This window comes from Natrix helvetica, assembly GCF_964273705.1.
Source record: "Natrix helvetica genome assembly, chromosome: 5".
NCBI classification, from domain to species: Eukaryota; Metazoa; Chordata; class Lepidosauria; order Squamata; family Natricidae; genus Natrix; species Natrix helvetica.
In genome coordinates, this window is record NC_138551.1 from 19874750 (window position 1) to 19895043 (window position 20294).

At 41.8% G+C, this 20294-nt stretch overlaps 2 protein-coding genes across 7 annotated transcripts in view; both read left to right on the plus strand.

Moving 5' to 3' along the window:
- Positions 1-12046, plus strand: part of PHC3 (polyhomeotic homolog 3) — a 395745-nt gene extending 383699 nt beyond the window's left edge. Inside the window, exon 16 of the transcript XR_014175581.1 lies at positions 12030-12046. The gene's annotated coding sequence lies outside the window, so the exon portion shown is untranslated. The remainder of the gene's footprint in view (positions 1-12029) is intronic.
- The window catches only part of MECOM (MDS1 and EVI1 complex locus), a 572118-nt gene that overhangs the window by 45521 nt on the left and 506303 nt on the right, over positions 1-20294 (plus strand). The window lies entirely within an intron of this gene.

Below are 20294 nucleotides of genomic sequence, written 5' to 3' on the forward strand. Positions count from 1 at the left end.
GGGAAGATTTCTACAAAATCCCCATTTCCTCCCAATCAGCTGGGACTTGGGAGGCAGAGAATAGATGGGGGTGGGGCCAGTCAGAGGTGGTATTTACTGGTTCTCCGAACTACTCAAAATTTCCACTACCGGCTCTCCAGAACTGGTCAGAACTAGAGGAGGGTTGCTCCCGGTTTGGGCAAACTGGTAGTGGCGGCAGTGGGAAGCTTCGCCCACCCACCCAGACACTTCTGCGCATGCACGAGCATGAGCGAACTGATAGCGGCGGAATTTGCAACCTACCTCTGGTCAGAACCTGCTGAATACCACCTCCGATCCTGGGGACTTGAAAAAAGTCAAATGGTGGCCACAAACATGAGGCATATTAAAAGGACAAGGCTTCAATTACTTGGTTATGGCCAACATCTTGACGTTTTTGACTTCTCTAGTGGATACCCCTGGATACAATGAATATTGGTAATGTCTGATAGAAACTTTCCTCTGCCCAAATTTGAAACCGTACACTCAGTTACCGGCCTTCATCCTAATTCACTTCATTGTTGTTAGGAGCATTACGTTGGAGAAAGGAAAAGAATGATATATACCGGCTCTCCATTAATAGGAGCATTTTTTAAAAGCATAGGATAATTGCCGTATGAAGCCTGGTCTTTTACTTTGTCATCCTGATTTGCAATAGGGTTGTGGGTTGCTTTTAAAAAATGAGTGTTTGTAGTAGGTAAATTACTGACCAAGTGATATAAATTCATGTGATATAAATTCAAAATCATCATCGTACCCAGAAGCTCAGTGGGTAATTGTGAACAATTGCTCTTGTTTAACCCCATCTACCTCACAGGATTGTTGTTGTTAGGAGACAATAGTGGGTGGGTGGGAAGAATACTAGATACTGTATGCCACCTTTGGAACAAAAGGCAAGAACTAAACCTAACAGATAACTGCGCATTTGAAAACACACAGTGGGTTGTTGTTGTTAGTTGTGAAGTTGTGTCCGACCCATCGCAACCCCATAGACAATGTTTCTCCAGGCCTTCATTAGGTGCCTGATACAGTTCATTGCAGGGTAACAATGTTTGAACTAAGGTACCTCAATTGGGCTAACTTACAGAACGTAACCAAAATCTGGGAGTTATGACTTCCAAGATTTGGAGGAGTCATGGCTGCTTCAATGCTACTGGCTGTTACTGCATTGTTGGGCTGCTGTTGCAGTCATGTGATCTTAATGTTAATATTCCACGACAGTTTCCCAGCCAATCTGACAATCCCTCGCTCAGTCCTCCACCACTTACCTGCCTTCTGGGAAGGGGAAGGGGAAAGGGCACATGTTGTCTTGTTGTTAGTTGCAAAGTCATGTCCGACACATCGCGACCCCATGGACAATGTTCCTCCAGGCCTTCCTGTCCTATACCATCCTCTGGAGTCCATTTAAGCTCACACCTACTGCTTCAGTGACTCCATCCAGCACCTCCTTCTCTGCCGTCCCCTTCTTCTTTTGCCCTCAATCTTTCCCAGCAATAGGCTCTTCTCCAGTGAGTCCTTCCTTCTCATTAAGAGAACACAGTGGGCAGTTCTGTGCATATACAATAAACCAGAAACACAGTGCTACTTTCTATTATGCCTGTAGTATGGTATTTTTCAACCACAGCAACTTTAAAGCGTGTGGATCTCAACTCCCAGAATTCCCCCAGCCAGCATGTTGAGAAACACTGTTTTGGACACACATGTTGGATGTAACATTGCATATGACTAATAAGCAGTTTGTGGTATTTAGTGATGTGCTGCAAACTGCAAAGCTGTTGCTGCAAAATGTGAGTTGTGGAGAAAGGATCCAAGCAGTTATTAAGTATTCTGAAATGGTATAGGGTTTCCTGCCTAGGCAGGGGGTTGGACTAGAAGACCTCCAAGGTCCCTTCCAACTCTGCTATTGTATTGTATTGTATTGTATTCGTTTGTGTTGGAAATTGTTGGAAGAAATATCAATCTCTTGTAATAACCAATTTGGCCCTCCAAAATACAGTTTGTGGATCACTTCTCTTTCTATGAAGAGAGTTTTTTCCCCCTCAGGCTTCTAGATGAGAGTTTAAATTCTGGAACTCTGGTCCTAAGGGGAAAGGACACTTCCCTATTTTGTTATTTAAAAATAATTAATACTTTAAGGATGTCCTTGGAAGTGCCTAATCTTGCATGAACTTCAAATATCTTTATTTTTATTTTCTCTTCTCTATTGCTTTTGTTCATTTAACAGTAGCTGATGGTAAACACCTCTCCAAATGCTTTTGCTCTGACATATTATTGAGAGTTTCTGGTTGTTCAATTTACCAGGCAGTTGTTTTCAAATAGACAGTACATTTCTGCACGTCAGATTCACAAAAACCAGAGGGAAACAGTAGAGTGTGCTACAGCTGACCTGGTGACTGAGTGACAGAAAATGTTTACTGAGCCCTTTGGAAGATTTTTTTTTTAAAAAATATTATTATTCAAAGCTTGGACAGTCTCTGCTATTTTCAAGGAATTGGAAAGAAGCCATAAGCAGAAATTATAGAACAATTACTTAGGATAACCATTTGTTTCACCACAGTGCAAGAGCTTTGTGGCTGAAACAAATCCAGTGGGATAATACAACATTCAGTTTTGATCACATCTGCGCCAGAAAGAACTTTTTGAAATTTAGACAACATAAAATCAAGTTCATTAGAAACTAAGGAAATATGTTAAATAAGATAGCAATTTGGAATAACCTAAAACAATGTAAGGATGCACTTGACTTTTGTTGATTTTATGGACCCATGTATATAATTCTGGGGCAACAGTAAGAAAGCCATTCACCATGATTTTCTTTCAGGATGCTTTTCTACTTCCTAGTCTAGCCAATAGTCCTGGAATTGTTGGTGCCTACAGATCCAAATACTAACCACATGAAACTGTTTGTTATATTTGAACCCATCTAAATTAGTTTATCTGTCCATCCATCCATCTATACATGGACCATTGTTCATTTTGAATACTTTCATCTGATTAAACACAAACTTATTACTCAGAAATTGTTATATAATCGATTGAAAAAAAATTGTCATAGAAAAATCAAGCAAATAATTGTTTCTGAGACAAGTACATTCTTTATAGAGTAAAAATTTGTTGCATACATTGTTATTCAAGTATACAAGCTCAGAGTACCATAAATAGAATATTAAGTAAATACTAGACAACCTGGAGAAAACTCCTACAAGTCCCTTGGAATGCCAGGTGATCAAACCCGTCAGTCCTAGAGAAGATCAATCCTGACTAGTCCTTAAAAGGCCAGATTCTGAAGATGAAACTCAAATACTTTGGCCACAATGAGAAGGAAGGACTCACTGGAGAAGAGCTTAATGCTGGGAAAGATGGAAGGCAGAAGAAGGGGACGGCAGAGAATGATGTGGCTAGATGGAGTCACCGAAGTAGTAGGTGTGAGCTGAAATGGACTCCAGAGGATGGTAGAGGACAGGAAGGCCTGGAGGAATGTTGTCCATGGAGTTGCGATGGGTTGGGCACGAGTTTGCAACTAACAACAAGACAACCTGTGCCCTTTCCCATTCCCCTTCCCAGAAGGCAGATAAGTGGTGGGGGACTGAGCGAGGGATTGTGAGATTGGCTGGGAAACTGTTGTGCAATATTGAACATTAAGATCACATGACTGCAACAGCAGCCCAGCAATGCAGTAACAGCCAGTAGCATCCCCCAAATCTTGGGAGTCATGGTTCCCAGATTTTGATTACGTTTTGTAAGTTAGCCCAATGGAGGTACCTTGGTCCAAACATTGTTACCCTATAGTACACTGTGTCAGGCCGTTAAGGGTCATGACAATTATAGTCGTAGTAGTATATAGATATATAGGTAGAGATGGCTAGAAATTGTTATACACAGCTGAAGTAATTAGGGTTGGGGAATATGTTTATGAGCTATAAACTCCCAGTATCTGTCACCATTAACTAGGATATAATTGGGGCTTTGGTGGTTTGTTCAGCAATGTCTGGAGGGCCACATGCTCCCCCCTTCCAGATTTGTATCTTTAAGCATGCAATTATAGTGTAATTACTCTCTTAAACAGAGACACACACACATTCATAATAACAGAAGTGGCCATGGCACCTAATCTGTATATCAAGAGTTAAAATCTGACACCACCAAGCCAGCCTGCTTCTTCTGCTGGGAGATCTGAAGGTTGAGTACATATCTGGGAAATCGGAAAATGGCTGGGAGGAGGTGAAAGGAAAGAGATAAGATGCCTTTTGTGATGCTGGATACACATTCTTTCTCGTAATCAGAGTCCTAATTAGGGAAAAATTACCTATTGGAAAAAGAGAGTTAAAAGGGGCCCCCAAGACATCTTGCAGCTAGCTCGAAGACAAAAGGAAGTTCTTAACAATGGGTTACTGGAGATGCATTTCCTCTGGATTTTTTTTTACAAAAGCCAGCGACTGTCCTGTTGATGAGTGGTGAAGGCCAGCCTCTATCCTTTGATGAGGCATCTCCTGCTTCCTGATATTGTGACCCCTTGAGCAAGCAATGCAAACTAAAATCAGCAGGCCTCTGGAGTGGCCTGTAAAATGGGAGGGCTATCTCAGAGATGCCTCACTCTCAGGATATGGTTGAAATCCTGTTTTGAATCAGGTTTACATCCTTGTCTCTTGAAATAATATTTTTGTACTGCCAAAGCCAGTGCTAAGAAGCATTGTGGGGTGGGACTTTTAAATGGTGTAAACAACTCTACTTTTTGATGTAGCCGGTTCAAATACCTTTGAAAGAGCACCCAGAAATGCTTTTGTTTGCTTTTCCTTATAGGTGCGTGTATATATCTACATCTACATCTGCATCTGCATCTGCATCTACATCTACATCTGCATCTACATCTCTATCTCTATCTCTCTCTCTATCTCTCTCTCTCTCTCTATATATATATATATCTATATCTATATCTCTATCTATCTATCTATCTATCTATCTATCTATCTATCTATCTATCATCTATCTATCTATCTATCCATCTCAGTACAGGTAGTCCTCGACTTACAACAGTTCACTTAGTGACCGTTTGAAGTTACAATGGCTGAAAAAGTGACTTGTGACTGTTTTTCACACTTTTGTTACAGCATCCCCACGGTCATGTGATCAAAATTCAGATGCTCGCAACTGAGTTTGGAGTCAATTGCAGTGTCCAGGGGTCATGCGATCCCCTTTTGCGACCTCCTGACAAGCAAAGTCAGCGTGGAAGGCAGATTCACTGAACAACCGTGTTACTAATTTAACAACTTAAAACTGTGGAAAGAAAGGTCGTAAAGTGGAGCAAAACTCACTTAAGGAATGTCTCACTTAGCAACAGAAATTTTGGGCTCAATTGTGGTCATACATTGAAGACTACCTTTACCTGTGCAGAATTCTAAAGGTGTTTTAGACTTGATTCCAAAAATGACACTTCATTCTAGTTATTTATTGACCAGAACTGATCAACTGGATTTTTTGCAATCTTGCAGGAGGCGATGACATCAAATACACTTGCTGCTAATTTCAGCTAAAAATGTAACTTGGCAATACATAATTGTATTTTCAAGAAGGGAGAATTCGTGTGTAAAGTAAACAGCTGATTGCAAACTCTAATATACTGAGATGTGGTGGTGGGTTGGTAGCCAACAAGAATAAGAACAAAGTGGAAGGCATGGAAGACAGTTTAAGCACAAGGGAAAGTATTTTATTTTTAATCTAAGTGATAATGGGGTGAATCATGTGGCTAGACACTCTGTCAGAAGACCATTGAGAGGTCAATGGCTCTGCAGTTCGAAACCTGTGCATGATGGAATGAGTTCCTGTCGATTTGTCCCAGCTGCTGCCCACTTAGCAGTTTGGAAGCATGAAAATGCAAGTAGATAAATAGGTATCACTTCAATGGAAAAATAACAGAGACATGAAAGGAGACCCCTCAGGTGTCTCCTGGACAATACTTCTGGCTAATGGCTAATCCTTTCAACCTGGAAGCACTTGTGACACAAATATCATGTTGTAGTATAAGGAGACAGTCAAAGAGAATATCTGTAGTTCAATGACGTGCGGTGAGGTTTATGGCTGGTGAGGCTGGTGACATCATCAGGAAGGTGGGGAATGGGACCACGTGTGCTGGAGGCTCAGGCTGCCTCAGCCTCCAGCACACGTGATCCCATTCTCCGCCTTCCTAAATGCATATTGCAGTTGTGAGGAGCACGCGAAATCCAGCAGAGGCAGGAAGGTTCTCGTCGTTCCCCAGTCGCTTTCGTGCCTTCGTCATCCAGGAGCGCCGAGAACATTTCTGCCTCCGCAGCTCCCAGGCGCGGCTGGACGGATGTATATAATATTATAATATTATATATATATATATATATATATATATATATATATATATATATATATATATATATATATATATATATATATATATATATATATATATATATATATATATATATATATAGTATGTAATATTATATACTATTATTTCATGAAGAGAGGTGAGGCTCTGCCTCCCCTGCCTCCCCTGCCTCCCCTGACCGCACGTCCCTGCTGTAGTTCAGAAACTGGTGCAAAGTATCAAAAGATGCAATCCTAGATTGAGAAAATGCTTCCACATACTCCACTGATACAGGAGACGGTTCTCCAGATACGTTAGGCTGAATGGTAGGTCATCTAGAATTCTGGGATTTGTAACCTGACATGTGTAGAACTTGATCTAGAATATATGAATTCTAGATCAGTATGCCTAAAATAGTCTGAGATTGCTGAATCCCATTCTCCTGATATTTTTATATTTCTCTGTTACCTGTAGCATCCTTCAGACTGATGCCTCTATTTTCATCTTATTTTCTAAATGACACTTCAAGTTGATGGCTGTTCAACCTGCAAAGCAAGACCTATTCTGATCCTAGGAATAGCTAGGCTAAATTCTCCCTTGACTAGCAATGTGCAAACATTGATCCAACGATCCTTAATTTATTTTCTATTTAGAAACACATTTACCCTGGCTTCACACCTGAAAGACCCCCAACAACAGCATTTTAACAGGACACTGTTAAAATCAATACTGCAAATAGGTCTGCAACACAGTAGTGTATTAAACTTTCTTCTTAAAGTCTTAAGTTGTCATTTAAATGAAAGGAGAGATTACATCAGGCAAATATGGCTGGAAAATGTATTCCATAAGTGCTGGAGAAAGGGATGAATTGCCCCAAAGGAAACATGTTAGGCTTCGTGACCACCTACCGAATTTCTAAAGATATGGACATTGCCTACTTTAGTAGGTTAGGTCTACTGCAAATACCTTAATGTTTTTGTAGCTCGGTCTTCCTCAGGCTGATACTTTCCAGATGTGTGGAATGGCATTCTGTGATTTAATGTGCATATACCTGGCGTGTGCCAGGTTAGGAAAAGCTCAGGCACACATACACGAGTACTGAGCAAACTGCCTGATGTGAGGTCAAATTGGTTGTCCCAAAGGGACAGATCATTTTTAGTTATGTTTTGTAGGCTGCACACAAAAGCTCTACTAATATTAAGATCCCATAACCATTTATTAAGTTCACTCATGTGTTATGAATCATTTATGACTGGTTCCTAGGAATAATTCTTTGTTCTGTTAATGTATCAAAACTAAGCATTAACAGAGGTATGGCAAAGGCCATAATTATTTGGAAACTTATAATATGAAAACAATCGTATAGGGACTGCAAAAATCCAGAAAAAAACACTAGAAGGCAGAGTTGAGATTTCTTCATCTCTTTGTTGCCCTCTAGTGGTCAATGGAAATCGTTCAGGCCAGATATGTCTTAATAACACATTCAATTAATTTCACCGCTACAATTGTAGTTAAAACTCACCGTGAGACAACCCTGCTGATTCATTCTTACCATATGGAAATATTTGTGAAGGTAATTTAAACATTTGATAGGAATTTTTGCAATTGCAGTACATTCTTGTGCAGAGTTAACTATAATGCAGGAAGGAGATGAAGATTCAGTTTTTTTACATTAGATGAAGCTGGATAAGGAGCTAGGAAAAATAGAGGGTGGGACTGCAGAAGAGAAGCAAATATTGACTTCCTGAAACAAGGCCGCACGTTACTCCGATGTAATTATGTTTGCAATACATCATCCTGAAATACGGGCGGTTGTATCTTTCAGTTTTCCGCATATGCACCAGGTAGCATATGGTTCCGCAGAAAGTGTTTTGATTCAGCGCCTGTAGTAGCATATGGTATAAAAATTGCCCCTAAAGTCAAATTAAACCGTGGGCCAGACTTGGTCCCTTCAGGACTTTCCATCTACTCCCTGCCAGGCAGCCTAGCATCTGAACTGGTGTCACTGTTTCACTCATCATGAAGAGTTTACATTTGGTCTGGGACTGTGGGGTGTGAGGTTATGAATGTAAAAGTCAAAGGAGATATGGCTTCTGTAAGGTCTGCAGAGATTTTTGTGTCAATAAGGGAAACAGCAAGTTAATAGATTTCTATCTTCTCATCACATGGACTTAATATAGTGCAACTATGCCTGAATCTCTCTTTCTTTCTGTCTCTCTCTCTCTCCCCCTCTCCTCTCTCCTTCTCCCTGTCATCTTCCCAGTCCCGACAGTTCTCTCCTTACTGCCCCACTGCTATTGCTTTTCAGTGCGATCAGGGTGAACTTTTCCCCTTTTAAAAAAGATATTAGGATGTCATTTCTTCAGTGTGCTTTGGTGATTTAAGTAAAAGTAAATAATTTAAACTTGAATTGGATCCAGTGGTAGAGATTTCTCCTGAATGGAAGATATTGTGTGCTTTTTAGAGCCTTTTTAGAGTGAGGCAGCCTCAAAATAAATTAAACAAATACACGTGAAATTACCTGTGCTGGGGTAGGCAATGTAATTCAGTTCTTATGAATGAGGACATTATCCACTAATGCCGCCCTGTATCTATAAAGCTTAATGATAATTACAATAAGCTATACCTTATCATATAAAGGAGAAAAACCGAGGCTTGTTTTTGAGGAGGTAAGACAAATCCAAGTGTCTGTTTCTAGGCAAGAATGAAGAATGAAGATTAATAGTAATATTTGCTGCAGCCACTTTGTAAATAGCCATTCTTTAGAGCAATAACTAGTAGCACAAATCTGCTAATGGTTTACTTTAATTAGCTGATTTGATTTACATAGCATTCAGTCATGTAACCAGACAGAGTTCAGTGGCACCTCAAAGGCAAACAGACCTATTACATCATGAGTTTTTGAGGGCTCCAGTCTACATCATGAGATACATAAGAGTTTTATTAGGACAAAGTAAAAGAGGCAATCCCAGTGGTGATGTTTTGTGAGATGAGAAAGTAATGAGATGGAAATATAGAATATAGAAATATAGAATAGGAGGATCTGTTTATATCTTCTATAGAAGTTAGTCCGGCAAGGGAGCCTTGCTTTTTAAAAATCTTTGTCAGCTATTGGATGGATTACTGTAAAAATAGCCTACACCAGTGGTGTCAGACTCAAGGCCTATGGGCTGGATCCGGCCTGCAGGATGCTTGAAATCTGGCCTACGGGGCTGACCTGGAAACAATGAAGGACCAGCCTGGGGTGCCTCTGGCAGTGAAAATGGAGTTTGCGAGGGCCGCATGTGGCCCTCCCGAACTCCATTTTCAGCTGCAATGGCCTCCTGCAACCTCTGCCAGCAAAAATGCTCGGGAGGGGTGTGCACAGCTTTGTTTTCCCTGGCAGAGTGCTTGGGTCACCACAGACAACCCTGACATGAGTGACATCGAGCTGGCATGCCCCCCCTAGCCATGCCCCCAGCCCTCCGAGGTCAAACACAACCCTGATGTGGCCCTCAATGAAATTGAGCTTGAGACCCCTGGCACAGCCAAAATTCTTAGAACTGCCTGTGTCCCTCAGAGGCCTTTCACATGGTTCCCAAGATTCCTTTTGCAAGATGATTCCTCTCTTGGCTTGGTCCCCCAGGTTCTGCCTCTCATTCTCTTACATCTTATGTAAGAGACTTGTATCTTATGTAAGAGACTACCTGAGGAATTGTCTTTCCTCAATGCAATTAGTTTTAACCCACTTATTCCAGCAAAAGGGACATCTTAAGGACCCTGTCAGTCAAGGAATTCCGGCTGATAAGGTCCAAGAGAAGGGTCTTTTCCTCCATGGCTCTCACTCTCTGGAACATCATGTCCCTCGAGATCCACCTTCTGCCAGTAGCATCTGGGTCATCAATGGAGGCATTCCATGTTGGAAGTGGTTAGTGGACTAGAAAGAAGATCTCACCTCCGTTCCATAGTATTCTGGTTTTAACTTAAATTTGGTTTATTTAATATTTAATGTTTCTACCTCTGTTTTCATGATGTTTGTAAGCCACCCAGTCACTTATTAATTAGGTGGCATAGAAATTTAATAAATAAATAAATAAATAAATAATCAAATACTACCTATTTTCACCACCTCCTTCCAGATTTGTATATTCTTGTTCTAGAGCAGCGATGGCGAACCTTTTTTGGCTCGTGTGCCATAAGTGGGAGGAGCGTGGGGGGGTTGTGTGCGGGCGTGCCGCACCCATAATGCAACGTGCGATCCCCCAGTGAGCATGCATGCACAACGCAACCCCCCCCATTTTTACATGCTTTTTTTGCCTTCCCCAGGCTCCAGAGGCTTTATAGGAGCCTGGGGAGGGCGAAAAGAGCCTCCCCCGCCCGCCCCGAGGCCCTCCGGAGGCTTCAGGGACCGTCCAGAGGCTTCCCTGAAGCCTTCGGAACGCTTATAACCACCCTCCAAGCAAACCTATAAAGCCTCTGGAGCCTGGGGAAGGGAAAAAATAGTTTTTAAAAAGGTGAACTCAGCTGGCCAGCGCGCGCATGCGCGCGCTGGCCAGCTGACAGGGCAGCGCCTCGCGTGCCCTGACAAATGGCTCCGCGTGCCACTTGTGGCACGTGTGCCATAGGTTCGCCATCACTGTTCTAGAGTCTTCTCTGGAGTGGGAAAAGGTTGGGAGTAAATGAATGGGATGCATATCTCGCATGCAAAATCTTACAACTTCCCCTAAACTATCTCTCTCCTTTTTTAAATGCATAATTTTGATTTAAAGATTTTTTTAAAAGCTGCATATACAAAAGAAGAAAGATTATTTTCAAAGCCTTTCTTAATCTGGTATCAGGGATGTAGTGGACTTCAACTCCCATAGTTTTAAGTTGGCATAGCCCTTGACTGAGCTAGTTGGGAATGATGGAATCTAAAGTTTTGACTCCTCTGATTGGAAATACATATATCTATGTATTCTGGGATATCAGTAAATAATGTTCACAATTTTGAACACCTTGACTTAAGAGTTAATCAACTTAAGAGTTGATTTTATCTTCAATGAAAGAGGAATTTTGGGGATGTTGATAATTGTCTCCAGTGTTCCATTTTGGAACATCTCTACACTGGTCAGGTAGTTCTCAACTTTAATTGAGCTAAGAATAATGGTTGGAAATTGTGTGGATCATGTGACTGACCTGATTTTATGACATTATTGACACTGGTTGTTAAGCAATCCCAATGTCCACAATGGAAGATTTTTGTCAGTAACTAGAAATAAATGCTGCTTTCCAGCAAAATAAAAAAAAGTCCATGATAAATAATGGTTATTTCCCACATGATTATGGGACACTGAAAAAGCCATAAATATGGGCTTGTTATCAAGTGCCCCAAATGTGATATCTTAACTTGGGGAAGGGGGAAATCTATCAAAACTTTGAATCTAGGTCATAAATATCTTTTTGGGGGTCCTTTGTAACTTCAAACAGTGATTAGTCATAAGTTGAGGACTCACCTGTAGACAAAGTTGTACACAACCTTGCCTAAATCTTGTCCCAAAGGTGCTTTTCCAGGAGGAGTTTTTTTTCTTTTGAAGATGTTTCGCTTCTCATCCAAGAAGCTTCTTCAGTTCTGACAGGATAGTGGGGAAGGGGATATCCTGTCAGAGCTGAAGAAGCTTCTTTTTTCTTCAAAAGAAAAAAAAACAAGAAAATCCAGTTGCCTTCTGAAAAAGCCCCTCTGGGACAACCATGGATGACTGAGAATCTCTACAGATTTCTTGCCTAAATCTGTTCTTTCAGTTGCAATCATATTAAAACCAACATGGAAAATGCACAAAATACTACCAGTGACATGCGGTGAGCTTTATGGCTGGTGAGGCTGGTGACGTCATCAGCGTGAGCCGCGGTCCCCTTCATATTGACTCAGGAAGGAGGGGAATGGGACCATGTCAGCCTCCCTCCTGCGCACGTCCCATTCCCCGCCTTCCTAAGTCAACATGAAGGAGACCGCGGAGCGCGCTGACTTAGGAAGGCGGGGAATGAGACGTGTGCAGGAGGGAGGCTGGAGGGATCGCGGAGGAGGGATTGCGCAGGGTGAGCCGCGGGACAGCGGCTCATGCTCCGCGATCCCCTTCATGTTGACTCAGGAGTCAGGAAGGAGGGGAATTCCCCTCCTTCCTGACTTCTGAGTCAACATGAAGGGGACCGTGGAGCGTGCTCCGCTGTCCCGTGGCTCACGCTGCGCGATCCCTCCTCCGCGATCCCTCCAGCCTCCCTCCTGCGCACGTCCCATTCCCCGCCTTCTTAAGTCAACATGAAGGGGACCACGGAGTGTGCTCCGCGGGATCACGGCTCACGCTCCGCGGTCCCCTTCATGTTGACTTAGGAAGGCGGGGAATGGGACGTGCGCAGGAGGGAGGCTGAGGCTAGAGGAGCCTCCTGCACACGTGGTCCCATTCCCCTCCTTCCTGACTCCTGAGTCAACATGAAGCGGACCACGGAGCGCTCCCATTCCCGACCACGTGTGCAGAAGGCTCCTCAGGGCCTTTTCCCTTTTTAAATTTTTTTTCATGATGAGAGCGGTGCGGCTCTGCCTCCCCTGCCTCCCCTGACCGCACGTCCCTGAATTCTACAGATTGTCCTTATTTATTCTCTAGCTAAGTATAGCCATACATATATAGATAATTTTCCGTCTCTCGCTCTTCTATGTCTGGTGAGCAAACATAGTAAAGCAAAACAAAGCAATTGTTCTTATTTGGAACTTTCAACAAAAACAAATAAATTCATGTCAGTGGTGCCAATGAAATCTTACGCTCGGTGCTGGTGGAATGCTATCTCGTGTAAAACAAGACAAGGACCAGAGGCTTTAAGCTATCTAAAAAAACAACAACCAGCTATTGATGTTTGCTCCTCACTGCACTCAGACATATGCAGAAGCTAAGGCCTCAGGTGAGAGTTGGCAGATTTCACCCAAAACATTGACACAAAGGGTGACAATTTTGATGAATGAGAAAAAAGAACTAGCTAAGGGGAAAAGGGGAAGATGGAAAGGCCAGGGAAGACCAGAGTGGCGGAAAATAGACATGGAAAGGGGAAATCAGGAAGTAATCTTTGAAAGTTTTAAAAAAAAGTTGTGAGAATGAATGTGTGGATTTTTAATACCAGGTTTTCCCAGAATTCCATAATTTTGTTGTTTGCTCACTAGCATGCATTTAACTGGTAATTATAAACCCTTTATCACATTTTAATTAGCTCTTCAGATTAAATAAACCTAGGTCTTACGGGAGGTAATTTTGCAGTTTGATAACGTCTAATTGTGCTAAAGGATGGTTTTAAAGGTTTTCTTTTTCACTCCCAGTAGTACAGCTGAAGTGACTTTAACAAAAATAAACATGTGCTCTTAACATCAGACCTTTTTTATGAGCTCTGTTGAAAAATCAACTGAAGTGTTTATTACTCTACACACTAAATTGCATAAGGCATACAATTTCACTTAGTGCAGAAATATGTTTTGGAGGTTAGCTTTGAGGAGTCCATTTTAGAGATCAAGTCAGACATTATTTAGGGTCAAAAATCAAGTATGAGCTAATATCGACTCCTGGAGAAGGGGCAGCCAGCCGTGATTCCTTGTTTAACAAACTTGAATGATGCCTTATTTGTAATAAGTTTGATTTTGTAACTCTTGGCATTTTTGGCATGCATGTGAAACCTTGTAATTTATGTATGTATGTTCATACATAATGGACATAACATTTTACTAACGTTAAACATGGAAAATGTATGCCGTGAGGTCTTGAATCTAATAAGATTCTATCTCTTTATTCCATCCTAGATGTGATGCTCTCTTTTTCTGATTTTACATCTGTTTTTTCAAATGCACCAACCACCAGGTAGTTCTTTTTCTGGAAATGTTTGGGGTTCATATATCCTTCTTTTATATGAGCCCCTTTTATGAACTAACAGTGAAGAACAAATGCCCAGTAGCTCACAGGAAGCTCAGATTTCCTAGCTCTTAGGAACTGCTGCTGATCCAACCATGTTCTAACTTTTACGGTTATCTGTTTTCCAAAACATTTCATATCCAGCCCTGAAATCTACTGCCATCTCTTGTCATTGGTAAAATCTATGAAAGGGACGCTCTTGGGTCAGGCTGACTGGTAGGACTCAGTGATCAAACGTGTCACACCTGTCTTGGCCACTAGTGCAGGTGTTCTAGGTCAACTCTCGCTGTGGTTATCAATCGCTGACAGTTGACAGTTTAATTTTACACCACAAGTACCTCATTACTTGTGTAGGCACTTGAAGAACATGTGGGCACTGGGTTGGATCAGTGATCAATGACAAAGGTTGCAGAGGGTGCAAGCGGTAGCTGTAAAAGTGAAGGTCTCCGTGCATGAGTTGGCAATGGTAGAGATACATGACAAGGGAACTTGAACTGACAAACAGTCTGTCAGGGCAAAAGGAATGGAGATTTGCCAGACAACTGGGCTGCACATTAGAAAATACAATGCATGTTTTCAAAGGAAGCAAAAAAAGGAAGGTTTTGGCTTTAATGGGAGGAATGGGGGCCAAGGTTTTAAAAATAATGTATATATGACCCCATTACTTAAAAGAAAAAAAGAATGATTACCACCAGTTTTAATAAGGAGAAGCACCTGGGTGATTAAGCTTTGTTGAGGGAGGCACATTCTAAAACCAAAAGTACAGAATTTGTGCTGTATTTTATTGTATTTTAGACAATACAATTAAAGTTGAAACCCATCATAGGATGTTTTCCAAACAGCCACTCTCTATTTCTTTATTCCTAATGGAGTCATTCATGAAAGTTCATCCCTGCTGGATCACTGGAGTAGACAAAGAGTAAAGAAACTGATCATCCCCAAAATAAAAATGGATTCCATGGAAATTTTTCCTGATAGTTTACCTGTATAAATGGAAAATAATAGTAGAGAATATATGTAGCTTAAAGTTGAGCTATCGAGTTCTTAGTAAGTGGTGCTCTCTGAGCCTGATTATTTACTTGCAGACATTTCACTACTCAACTAGATGACATCAAGAGTGCCTAGATGATGTTGCTAATGAGGGGTCATTGGTGCTTTTTAGTTTGGTTGTTTTCTTGAAGATATTTTGTTAACGAAACTCGATAACATTATTCTCTTTTCAGGATACACTTTTCTTCTGAGGAGAGGCCGCCTGTCAGGCCTGCAGCTTTCTTTTGGATCTCAGGCCTGCCACACTTTTTATTATTCTACTATGCCTTTTTTTTCAACATTCCAAGTTTATTTTTTTATTTTTTTAATAATAAAATTTTATTGGTTTTTCAACATTTATAGGGAAAAGGGTAAATGGACAGGTATACAAATTTTGGCAGTTGCAAAATGTGAAAGGCGCCCCTCCCTCCATACCCATAGTATACATTTATATATAATGCATTGGTATACAATTGATTACAATCAGCATATTAGTTCTATTACTAAATTCAATCAAATTAAACATTACAGTATAAAATCCAAGTATAATTCCATTATCACTTTCGGTCAGTTTATAATAATATGATTTTCTTGTTTATTTTTGTGATCTGAGTCTTCTTGCTATTGCCCCATCTCCCTCCACTGGCAGAGCTCTGGCCCCTCCCGTGTCCTGCATGTCCGTTGTAGTGTCTGATGTTTTCTCTAGGAGTGTTTTATTTTTTTCCATAAAGGCCTGCGCCTCTATGGGTGAATTGATTCTGATTCTTGTCTCCTCCCAGAATATCAGCATACCTTCAGGCATCAACCATCTAAACCACACCCCTTTCTGGTATAATTTATTCGCTAATTGCGAATAATTCTTCCTTTTTTTTCTAATCTTCTTAGGGATCTGCTTCAGAATGGTTATCTCCATATCATGATATGTCAATGCTTGCCCCCTTTGTACACCCAGAATTTCATCTCTTGTGCTTTTTCTAAGAAATTTAATGTGAACCTCCCTGGGTACATTGTGTGTTCTAGCATAAGCTGAGTTCACTCTATAAACCAGGTCTATATCCCACCCCATCTGTTGTTTTTCTTTGTGTGTGTAGTCAGCCAGGATGTTTGTCATGATGTCCCTTATGTTTTCCCCATCTTCTTCTATAACATTTTGAAATCTAAGATAATAGGACATTCTCTCAAATTCTAATTTCATCTGTTGGATGTCAAGATCTTTGTTCCCTTTCTGCACCGCTTCTACCCCCCCTCACCTCCTCCACCCCCCCTTCCACAAGATTCAGTCTTTGTGAGTTCTTATAAATTTGGGCTTGATTTTCTTTAATTTCATCCTTCATTTCCCTTAGCTGTTTCTTAATTTCCTCCTGGCCCTGTAGAATTTGTTGAAGCATTTGTTGAAAGTCCATCTCTGTAGTCTTAGGTTGCATCAGTTCTGATATCTTTGACTGTGTGGCTGGACTGGATGTTGCAGATGTTGGAGCAGACGTGGCAAAGCCAGGTTTTCCAGGAGGTGGTCTTTTAGATGCCATCCTTTATAACGTTAGAAGTTCAGTCCATATATAAGATAGTTAGAAAAGAAGGGTAGCCAGGTGAGTTCCGGGAGCAGAAGAACCAGGCAGAAGAGAGTCTCTCGAATAAGTCTGGCAGTAGATAGAAAGTTTCCCCTAGAAAGTTCAAAAAATACCAATCCACAAGAGATTCCTCTGGGAGACACGGAGACAAAGACCGGAAGCCTGAATTTCAAGGTGGAGTCAGGTTTCACAGTTCATAAAGACAACAGAAGTGTGCCATCTTGCCCTGCCAGTTTTGGGCACAGAGGCATAACAAAGTTTTAAAAAGTTCCAAAAGTCCTCAAATCACAGTAATATATAAAATTAAATTGAAGAGAAAATCAACTCAACCTGGGTGAGGCTTCATTCGTTGGCTCTCCCCCCTCCTCCTTCCCCGGGGGCTGAGAGCAAAATTGTTCCTCGCCGCTTGTCCAGGGGGGGGGAACCCCCTCCCTCCAGCCGCGCCTCCAGAATGCTCCGAAAGTTGTTTTAAAGAAAGCTGAGTAATTCTTCATGCAGGATAGGGAATGAAGAGAGAAGCAACCTCACCGCACTGCAGCTGCTTCCTTCTATTGTTGCATTCTCCAGTCGGCTTTAGCGAGGCGCGAGGCGCAGAAACGCGAAGCGCCCTCCGATCTTGCTCTCCGGTGCCTTGGGCGCGCGCGAGACCTCCCGCCGGCCACCGCCGCTGCAGGAGCTCTCCGCGATGCCGCCCCTCCGGCAGGACCCCTCTGCGGGGTGTCCTGTGCCCCCCAAGGAGTGGGGAAGCCCACCGGGGAGCCGGAGCGGGCAAGGAGCTGCCCGTCGCCGCCGCCGGCGGAACCGGAACTCCCTATGCCTTTTTCTATTGTGGGAAAATGGGAGGGAGGATTGTATGGAATTACCTACTGTGTACCAAAACAAAATTCTTTCTAAAAAGCCAAGGTCATCCTTTGTCTCTGCACCTGACTGGAACTGGATGGGTGGAACTGCCAGCATGGCAGTGCGACATTGGACCATGTGGTGGAATTGTGGGTGGGGGACAAGATCTTGAACTTTCAACTGGGTGGGGAAAACCAGGAAGCTTTCAGATTTGGGTTTTCCCAGATGTGCCAACATGGCTCTCTTAATAAATTGGAACTGAGCAATACTTTGCCTTGAACTCTGATTTACTTTTGGATGCTATTTGGAACCCTGACACAGTACATTGTTTGGGTTATGAAATGTCTTCAAGAAAACAACCAAGCTCAGAGAGAGCCAAGGATCCCTCATTTCAATCTTAAGCCACAAATATTATCCTTTATTGATGTTACTTAGTTAGATATCAAAACATTTGCAAACAAACAACCAAACTCGGAGAGCACCAAGAATTTCACAGAATATAACTTAAATGTGAAGGCAATTTTAAAAACATCTTGGAAGAAGGGAGTGGGAAGCCACCGCAATAGTTTTACAAGGAAACATTGTTAGGTAAGCTCCCTGTAAGGAGAACGAGTGTGCAGAGAAGCGTAATGAGAGTGGTGTGGAAGAACACGCACAAACCAACATACAGGGACACCGAATAGTAAAAGTAATAGTATTTTACTTATGTGGAAAATAGAGGTATTCAGAGTTCAATTTACACACGGTTCAGTCAGTCAGTTATCAATGTTCTCAGTTAAGGAGCCGAACACAGTCCAGTATCATATAATCAGTTCATCACACAAAGTTGCTAACAGTAGCAAAACTCACAATAACTCACGATACATCTATAAGCAGTATCCACCGATCAGCATCTAACAAACAGAGAGCTAACAGTCATTTTGGCTCCATCTTATGGCTGCTTGAGGTAACAGCAACCAATCCCATTACAGCAGTACTTAAAGAAACAGTACTACTCTCATGGCTTATATATTGCTGACCCAACCGTTAGCTTACATTCCTAACAAACATCATGGACACATTCCTAGCTGGCTCAGTTCAGAATGGCACCTTGAATTGGACCTGGAAAGAGACTGTAACCAATGCAGTTCGCAAAGCAGAGGTGTGAACTGTTCTAACACACATAGCTGCTCATGCCACCACTTCAATATGTGGCATATTGAAGCAGCTGAAGTTTCTGGATACTCTTCAAGGGCAAACCCATGTAAAGTACAGTACAGTAGTTAACCAGAAGATGACCAGGTCATGGAGATCGTGATAATCTATGTTTCTTGCTGCCCCCGACTCATTTGGACATTAGCAGCCTAGAACAGGTAGCCCTAATTTTACACTCATTATCTAAAAAGTAAAAAAATCCACAACTTTTCTAGTCCAGACATGTCTTTATTTTTAGCATATTTCATAAATGTGTGGGTATTTTAGGTAGATGGATAGATGAATGGATGGGTAGATAAATAGACAGATATAAACTCAAGTTTTGCAGAGATTTTAACAGGCATTTGGAAAAGGGAAATATTACTAAGCAAGATGTTTTGCATTTCTACTACAAGAATCATGAGTTTGCCCAGTGGGATTTAAACACATCCAAGTAGTCAAATTTTGAAAAATGTGGTTTACGACAGAAATGCTACAAAAAATGTGCTTGTGTAAAATGGTATGCCAGGAAGTCCAGCAATAACACATTTTATACATAAAAGCTTTTGAAATTTCAAGAGTATGAAATAGATTGAAAAGCATTGTGTCACCATTAGCTGATATGTAGGTTTGCGAACCAAAGTGCCATGAAATCAATGGAGATTGTCATGCTATATGCTTCATGTTGAATCACCTAGTTCCGTGATGGCGAAACTATGGCACACGTGCCAGAGGTGGCATGCTGATCTCTCTCTGTGGGTATGCGTGCCATTGCCAGCTGCTCTTCTGGTTTTTGGCGCACACATGCGCGCTGACCAGCTGAACTTCATGGGCGCCATTGCACTGGAAAACAGCCTGAAAACAGCCCCCAAAACAAGCCATTTTTCATTCCATTGTCTGGGCCATTTTCAGGCCGTTTTTGGGCTAAAAACGGTCTGGAAAAAGGCCCAGAAAATAGCCTGAAAAACAGCCAAAAAACAGGCATACATGCCCCGTCTTTGGGTTTCCATTGCTTCGGCTTTGGTCTTTGGGTTTCCAGTGCTTCGGCTTTGGCCTTTGGGTTTCCAGTGCTTTGGCACACACACATGCATGCACCTCCCGGTTTGGGCACTTGGTGCCAAAAAGGTTCGCCATCACTGACTTTCTTTTCTTCTATGTGTCATTATGCTCCTTCTCTCTTTTCTTTCATATTTTATATAATGATCTTCTCTGTTCCTAATCAATTTTAGGAAATAGCAACGTCTTGATCTTTGCAAAAAAAAAAAAAATCACAGAGCGTAGCTGGCACAAACTTGATTGACAGTTTGGATGCTACGCCACTAAAGAAACCATGAAATATATTAGATGTGTTTGCATGATGTGGTACCTCAGCTCAATCAACCTAATTGCAATCTAGTGTGTTGCATAAATCCAGCCCAGGTCCAGTGTGTT